At 30.1% G+C, this 8,578-nt stretch overlaps 1 long non-coding RNA gene across 6 annotated transcripts; it reads left to right on the top strand.

Annotated features, from left to right (window-relative positions):
* Positions 1–1,009: 1,009 nt before the first annotated feature.
* On the top strand, positions 1,010–6,476 carry LOC115725453 (uncharacterized). Of its 6 annotated transcripts, XR_009688319.1 has the most exons (13): positions 1,010–1,193; positions 1,421–1,645; positions 2,333–2,489; positions 3,455–3,545; positions 4,071–4,224; positions 4,300–4,568; positions 4,665–4,740; positions 4,820–4,928; positions 5,020–5,098; positions 5,192–5,324; positions 5,422–5,582; positions 5,661–5,783; positions 5,885–6,476. It is a non-coding gene; the product is annotated as an uncharacterized LOC115725453 (long non-coding RNA). The 6 variants fall into 6 exon arrangements; XR_009688321.1 differs by lacking the exon at positions 5,422–5,582 and having other exon boundaries at positions 1,014–1,193; positions 4,820–4,931; positions 5,885–6,475; XR_009688316.1 differs by lacking the exon at positions 5,422–5,582 and having other exon boundaries at positions 1,019–1,193; positions 5,885–6,472.
* The last annotated feature ends 2,102 nt before the right edge of the window (positions 6,477–8,578 follow it).

Raw genomic sequence — 8,578 nt, 5'->3', positions numbered from 1 at the left:
GGGTACATTGAAGGAGATAGAATTAAAATACATTTCACCAAATTCTTCTTTATACGTTTCAAGAGAATACAAATTGGTATCCAATATATTCAATTAAGTGTCAATATTACATCGTTCAATTAAAAGGAAAGTATATTGAATGAGATAGAATTAAAATACATTTCACAAAATTCTTCTTTATACATTTAAAGAGAATGCATATTGGTCTCTAATATATTCAATTAAGTGTCAATATTGCAGACTTATTCACAAAGTTATTACAAACATCAATATTTGAGAAGACGACATACAAGATTGAAATTTATTGTTTAGAAGATCTCCACAAAGGCCTAAATGAGGGGGAGTTAATTCACACTGCACTCTTTTTCTTTTGAACATGATGATATAATTTTTTTTTAGAAAAGTCTCGCATAGTTTAAAAATCAATACATATAGTTTCTCTATTTTACTTTTATTTACAATTTGTTTTCATATATGGTGATTGAATAAATTCTTTCTATTATTTGATGTGTAAAATATTCAGCGAAACAAATGTAACAAAATGCATAAATACCTCAAATTATACATATATACATGTTTTAAAAAAAATTTATAATTACCTAAATAAATATAAAATTAATTTTATATAATATTTTTATTATTATAAAAGTAGATATTATTTTGGACAATTTGTATTATATAAGTTATTTACTAAATTGTATTTTTTTTTTTATTATTTATAACTTTTATATTGAGGGATGGGCCTTGAACATAGGACATCTATAAACCTTTATAAAAAGGAGAATAGTTCTTTGGGCTTTTCATAGTCAATTTACAAAAATATCCCTTCTTCTTAATTATTTATCTATAAACCTTTATAACAGCTGTCAACTATTCAGTGACAGGTGTAATTATTTATTTATGTTAATAAATTATAAAACTTTACTAGCTTTCTTATTTTAATTCTTCATTTATTTTTTTCCTTTCAAGGGAATAATATTGTTTTATTATATTAATTTTCTTCTCCGTTAATTATATGCCCAAGATTGGGTTTCCACTCCTCCAAAACCCTCTTCTTCCCAAAAAGACCACGATGAGGGCTTCCACACTGCCAACGATGGGAAGTTTAGGGGGTAGTGTTCACACGACCACCACCATCGCCACCCACATGAAGATATAGGATACAAAAATACTACTCCCAATCGGATCAACAGGTTTGTCTTTGTAAACATGATTTAAAATATTGAAATAAAAAGCTTTAAGGTTAACGAATTCCAATCAATTTTAATCTTAAATGAAATTAAAACACTTACCCCTTCCGATTTCGCAACTGTTGTCGAATCTTTCACTCTTCGTCCCAAATATACCATTTAGTTGAGGGATTTTTTTCATTTTATAACTTTTGTTTGTTTTTTTCTTTAATTGCTTTCTTCATTTCCAGATGGATTGCAGGCCGAGTTCATGGAGAGCGCCATGGCTGGGTCCACTTCGTTTTCCACTCCCGAAGGAGAGGTCAACAGCCTTATGCAACAGGTAGCTGATGATTACAGCCTCGAGGTCTCGGTGGGTCAGCCGCAGCCAGGGGCACACGCTGTGCCTACCAAGGAGACTGAGAAGGTCCACGAAGACAATCTCTCCAGGCGCCTTGCAGAGCTCAAGGCTAAAGGTTAAGACTTAAAGAATCCATCCCATATAAAGAGGACACAGGATTTCATATGCCATCTCATTACATATATATACGACTATTTCTCATTTATCTTTTTCTTAACAATGGTATCAATTTTCTTCCATATTGGCCTAACATGTTCCATGACTTTTATGGTCTTTGTGAATAACTTAACTTGTATTGTGGATATGAATTCTTTTCTAGGCTTTTAGCTTTGATTAGCTAATCTGTATTTTGGATATAACTTCTGCTTTTCTATGTGTCTGACTGTACTGTAGTGCTCTGATAGTTCTCAATACAATATTCATTTTTTAAGTACTTGTGTTTGATTCAATTGCTGGTTTTCAACATGATTAGCATCGTATTTATATATTTCTAACCTTATCTAACGAAAACTATCTCATGGTCTCTTTTTCCTTAAATATTTATGGTCTAAATTAGTTTCTGATCTTCATAGTTCATAGTTCATACTTTTGTAGAAAGTTTTTAACATTTGGAGGTTTTTTCCCAAATGATATGGTCTTGTAGTCAATTTTGTTCTTTAATTTTGGTAATTTAGTAATCAATACTATGATAGATACTTTTTCTTCCATATTTTTCAACCATTCGAAGCAATTTTGTGACATAATCGAAAGTTCTTCCGAAGAAGAGGATCTTACAATTTAACATGTCTACCATTTGATGTAGGAAACTAGGTTGGCCTTCAAAATATCTGTATAATAGTGTGATTCATCTATCAAGAAATTTTTGGATTTCCAACAATCCATGTCGGTACTGGACTATGGGAAATGATGAAGAGGGAAAGTCGGCTAAATCCGACAAAATTTCTCTGCCTGCAACCCCGGTAAGCTGAGGGCAGAAATTTTCTTTTTCTGATTTAGAGAAAGCATCAGTCTTGTTTGCTTCATTATAATGTAGGTTTCTTTTATTCTAGGTATTAATAATTAATTTTATTTATTTATCATAGTATATATTATAGTGGAAAAATAATTATATAATGATTTTTGTATTTTTTTTAGAGTTAGATTTAGAGAGAATTTAAGTACAGAATCGGTGACCATACCATAAGATATGAAACATCTTTATCTTTTTTTTTTTCTTTTGAGAATAAAATCTTTTAAAGCTTTTTAGCTATTTTATTTATTTTTTGCTTAAAAAAAGATTAATTTTGGCTAATAAACAATTACATTGTATTTGTTTTTTTTTATATAATAATGTTAGTGTTTGGAATATATATAATGTTCTACTTTTGTAAAAATGGTTGAGTAGAGTTGAAAGCTTAACATTTGAATTGATGTAGTTGGATTGGTCTAGCCGCCTTTTTTTGAACTCAAAATTTAGCAATCAGACACGATTTTAAGTGAGAACTATTCTCTTTTTCATAAAGGTTTATAGATGTTTACTTTTAGGGCCCAAACAGCTGAACAATGTTATATGACCTGAATAATGGTGTATGAAAATAGCATACTATGAAAATGTAATAATGATATTTCTTTTATTTTTGTACTATTTTTAAAGATCAATTTATTTACACATAATATCTAATTCAATTAATGAAAAAATTAAATGCTCACTACATTTCTCATTTTCTCTCTCTTTTTTAAATTGACATTTGTCAATTTACATGTATTACAAAATATACATTTGTCAGCCAGCATGTAATACAAAACTATTATAAACTACAACTTGGCAACATGCATGTACTTATAGCATATTCAAATGACAAATAATATGTTTTTTTTTTTAGTTTTTAAATAACACATATACATATAAATACTATTGTTTAATCTAAATTTCTGATTTGCTTAGGTAAAAAGAAAAAAAAAAAAAGAACTCCACACTTCTGGACACCATTAAAGTGAACAAACTTTCATCTAAGCTACTTCAACATGACGACAATGTAAGTTAAATTCTTTACTAATCCGTTCATATAGTATTTTAAATGTGTGTCCAATCTAATAGAATGAGATGAATTATGAATGAAAGGCAAGGCAGTAAAGATGGTATAGTTTACTTTAATGTGGTTTTGAGTATTTTTCTATTTTCATTGATGAATTGATGCTTGAACACTTAAAGATCTAATCGTTCATCTTTATTTTTCAACAGTCACAATTTTAGCTGTCTTTTACTTTCACCATTTAAATATTTATAATATTTGTCTGTTTTAGTTCATAGATTCCAACCTTGATTATTTGGGAGTATTTTCTATTTTCTTATTTAGTGTATCATTCTTAACAAGATATAAAAATTACAAAAATTATATACACTTTTAAAAATTTCTCACAGGTTGCTAAGTTCTCACTAATAATTTCAGCCAAGTAAATTTTACACCCACATTTATTTTGCATGCTCTGCATTTTTTTTTTTTTTCATCTCATAATAATTACTTTCATCATATAATATTTTAACTCTTTTGAAAATTTAGGCCACAGAGCAATAACCTCAAATACCAACTAATACCTAATATCACAAGGGGTCAAACTAATTGGACAGCCAAAGTAATTGTAGTTAAAAAAACTCCTCCACGCCTATCCAGAAATTCTATCAAATATCATAATTTGCTTCTAATTGATCCACAGGTAAAAATCAATTAATATATTTTTATTTTAGTTCTATTAATATTTATTGACCTATATTATATATAATTTTTGTAGGGAACCATATCGAAGCAACTATTTACCAAGATGATATTCAAGCCCTGCATTAGACATTGCACATGACAAAAGCATACGCAATTTCTAATGCCAATGTCAAAGATTGCAAACTGGACTACAAAAAAATGGAGATCTCCAATGGGTCATAACTGGAAAAGCTAAAATTAAAGAACTTCAAGAAAATTATAATGATCTGTTGATGTCTACTTACAACTTTGTGCCTCTAAGTAATATACAACAGTATATTGATCTTCCATCTAAAGAAATTAGTAAGTTTCCACGCTTAGCTCCCTTTTTTTACAATATTATACACTTATACTAATTATAATTTTGGTTCTTCTTAAATTTGATGGCTGTTGTCATAGACATTCGTCCTAAACGTCAAATACACAATCGTCATGGAGAAGCTACAATTCAAGAACTTGTTCTTGTGGATAATGAGTAAATTATTTCAGATTTTTTTTTTATTATATATAATATTAATATATTACTTTATTAAATTTTATTATTTACTTTGTAGGTTTAACATAGCTACACTTACAATGTGGAATAATTTTGTTGACAATGAATGCGCTGCAATCTCAAACATCATTCATAAGAAACCAATTATGATTGGAACACGACTCAAAGTGGTTGCTACAATGATAATCAAATAATTATTACTTTTTTAAACAAAAAAAAACCATATCAAATTATTCTAAAACAAATTTAATCTTGTAGGCATGTCAATATCCACAAAAAACTCAAGCTGCTTTTTAATTGAGCCTCAGTTGGAAGTTGCTAAAGATCTTCGTACCTAGTAAGATATAAATCTATCATATGCTTTCCTAATGCTTTCATATAATCACTATTACCTTACTAATGTATGTTTTTTTTATGTTTTAAAAATTAGGATAACTCGAAACAATTGCATCCTCAATGAGAGGATCACTCAAAAAGCATATCTTCTTCCTGCAACAACTCTTTCACCTCCTTCTTCTGATCAAATTACTGATATAAGGAAGATACATGATATGTTAAACATGGTAAACTCCTTTTAACTTCTCCTTTTTTATTATTTTCATTTTGTTCTTTTATTATTTTCTCAATCACATAATATTACAATGCAATCTTCCATTTCAGCAAACAAGTTTCTGGGTCAAAGCAATTGCTAAAGTCACAAATTATGCCCAACCATTTTGGTATATGGCATGTCCCCTTTGTAACAGAATCACTGAATCTGAATATAGGGAAACTTTTCACTGTCTATATTGCAAAAACAATGAACTCAAAGCAGTCCCTAGGTAATTAAATAACTTACTCATTTTCTTAATTTTTTTTTATTTTTAAATTATATTTTTACTAACACTTATGTCTTGCAGAGATGCAGAATAGATGTTGAACTTACTGATTCATCAGCCTGGCTTACAGCAACTGTATTTGGGGAAATTGCAGAAACATTGTTCTCATGTAATACAACAACACTGATGAATACCAAAATTAAGGTTTTTCCACTCAATTCACAAATATCTTTTTACTTAGATAAAATAATCAGCTTAATCTTTTAAACATTCTCTTACTAATAAATTAAATTCTTATTTTATAGGCAAGTGACAGCATTTCTAACGAACTTCTCGAACTCCATGACAACAAAGAGATACTAGCTTACATCAAGGCAATAAAATAAGACTCCACTGAAGGATGAAAATTCAACATCACTTCATTCCTTGATACAACTCCACTCTCAAATGAAGAATTAATCTCTAATGCTTCAACTTCCCATCCTAATCCAACTCCACTTGTGACTCTTCCTGAAAAGAAACACAAAGTTACAGCTCACGATGAAGAGAAGAAACATGAAGCTACTCATGAAGTTGGAAACAACCACAAGGCTTCTAATGAAGATCAGATGCAGTGGAAAGCTTGGGTGTGCATCTCTTCTAAATAAGATTGCTCTTTTGTTACTCTTTTGAAAATTATTTTGAAAGTTCCATGATGGAATACATATGTAAATACTAAATAGGCCTTGTTGGAACTATATTATAGGCTTCCACTCTTGAAAGCTCCATCACTACTAGATGGAATGAATATGTAAATAAATAGGCTACAACTTAGGAACACCTTAACAATCTTTTGAGTTCTATTACAACTTGACATGAATCATGTTGCAACATTAAAAATTTTGTCACCTTAAATAACTATGAAGTAAATTATTATAATGTCAATATTTTACATCTTATATGCTATCCACGTGCGGAGCACGTAAAGCCTCACTAGTATTTTTTAGAAAGAGAAATGTAGGATGATTAGGTTTTGTTTAAAACTACTGTTAAATAACAATTTATACCTTATATTTTACAAAATGTAACATAGTTATATCCTAAGTTTGATATTGGTCAAAAAAATTATAGTTAGATTATATCAAAAATTGGTTGCTAAAGAAGTATAGGTAGAGAATTTTTTGGGTTTGGCTTAAAATATTTGACCAAAAAACGAACTTAGTGTATCATTATATTTACGGCCTGTTCGGGAATCATTTTTTTTTTTGTTTTTTAAAATTTTACTTAACAAAATCTTGTAGTTTTTTCATGATTTTTAATTAATTAATTAAAAAATTAATTTTTTAATAATTACCGAACAAACATTTAATTTTGGGTTATTTGCGGCAAAACCTCCTAAAGTGGACAGGTTTTTACAACTAACCCCCTAATCTAAAATTTTGGTGGTAAAACTACCTAAACCACTAGTCCGTTAGCAGTTAGCCCTTTCCATCCATTTTTGGCTGTTAAGTGCCAGGTTGGAATGTCCACGTGTACACAGTATACACGTGGCACAATTTTATTGGTCCACGTAAATAAATATTTAAAAAAATAAAAAAAAATTATTTTAAAAATAAAAAATAAAAAAAATTCTTTTTCTTTAAAAATTAAAAAAACAATTTTAAAAAAATAAATTTTTTAAAAAAAACCCTAATCCCTCATTGTCTTGTTCTCTCTCTCTCTCTCGTTGCCCTACTGCCGCCTCCTCCTCCTACTCCTTCTTCTTCTTCTTCATGCTCAGTTGGGGGGACCTTTATGGCCGGTACCATTGGGAAGAAGAGACTCAACAACCGCCAACCAAAGCGACGCCAACCGAGACCTCCTTAGTCCAAGCTCCGACCTGGCCACTCTCATCAGCCGATTCGCCAACATTGACGCAACCTTCGCCACCACACGCCAGGCCAACTGCCCTTTCTCCGGTGGCGATACCAACCTTGCTCCCTTCGACGCCACCCAGAGGTGGAGGCTGTGTTGGCAATTTCTTCCAACTCCCCACCCACCTGCAACAAAAGATTTGTTCTCTAAAATATAAAGTTAAATACACTCATTGAACAAAAAACGTTTTTTTTTTGTTTATTTTTTTTTTCAAATTTTTTTAGGGTTCCGATTTCTGTGTGTGTGCCTCTAAAATTTAGTAGCAGATCCACTAAATATAGAGACAGAGAGGATTATAATTAGGGCTCGTACGAATTTTGATTCCGAGCTTGAAGAAGAAGAAGAAGAGCGAGTGAGAATTTCGTTATTTGGTCAAGCAAGATGATGATCTCGAGGGCTTGTTGTCTTTCTCGGTTGCCATGGGTGGTGGTGAGTTTCCATGGGTGGTGGTGGTGGTCTTGTCTGCAAATGAAGATAGAGGAAGAAGAAGAAGAAAGAGGGTGAAAGAGAAAGAGGAAGAGAAAGAGGAATTAGGGTATTTAGGTTTTTTTAATTTTTTTTTAAATTGTTTTTTTAATTTTTTAATTTTTAAAGAAAAAGATTTTTTTTTAATTTTTAAAATAATTAATTTTATATTTTAATTTTAAATAATTAATTTTTTTATTTTAATTTTAAATTATAATTACGTGGATCAATAAAATTGTGCCACGTGTACACTGTGTACACGTGGACATTCCAATCTGGCACTTAACAGCCAAAAATGGATGGAAAAAGCTAACTGCTAACGGACTAGTGGTTTAGGTAGTTTTACCACCAAAATTTTAGATTAGGAGGTTAGTTGCAAAAACCTGTCCACTTTAGGAGATTTTGCCGCAAATAACCCTTTAATCTTTTAAAACACAAGATACAAATTGTCATCTAATAATATATAGAGGATGGCCATATTTTTTTAACACAAAATCTAAATTTACTTTATTACGAAACCATGCGGGTATGTTTCTTAATTTTTTTAATATTAAAAATAGAAAGAAAGAAAAAAGACTAGTTCCTTATTATTGTACTCCTAGTTTAATTTATGTTCAATTGTTTTTCATTTATGGAATAAG

Source organism: Cannabis sativa, chromosome 6 (genome assembly GCF_029168945.1).
Source record: "Cannabis sativa cultivar Pink pepper isolate KNU-18-1 chromosome 6, ASM2916894v1, whole genome shotgun sequence".
NCBI lineage: Eukaryota > Viridiplantae > Streptophyta > Magnoliopsida > Rosales > Cannabaceae > Cannabis > Cannabis sativa.
The sequence above is the reverse complement of the archived record's forward strand: the minus strand, read 5'-3'. Positions and strand labels throughout refer to the sequence as shown.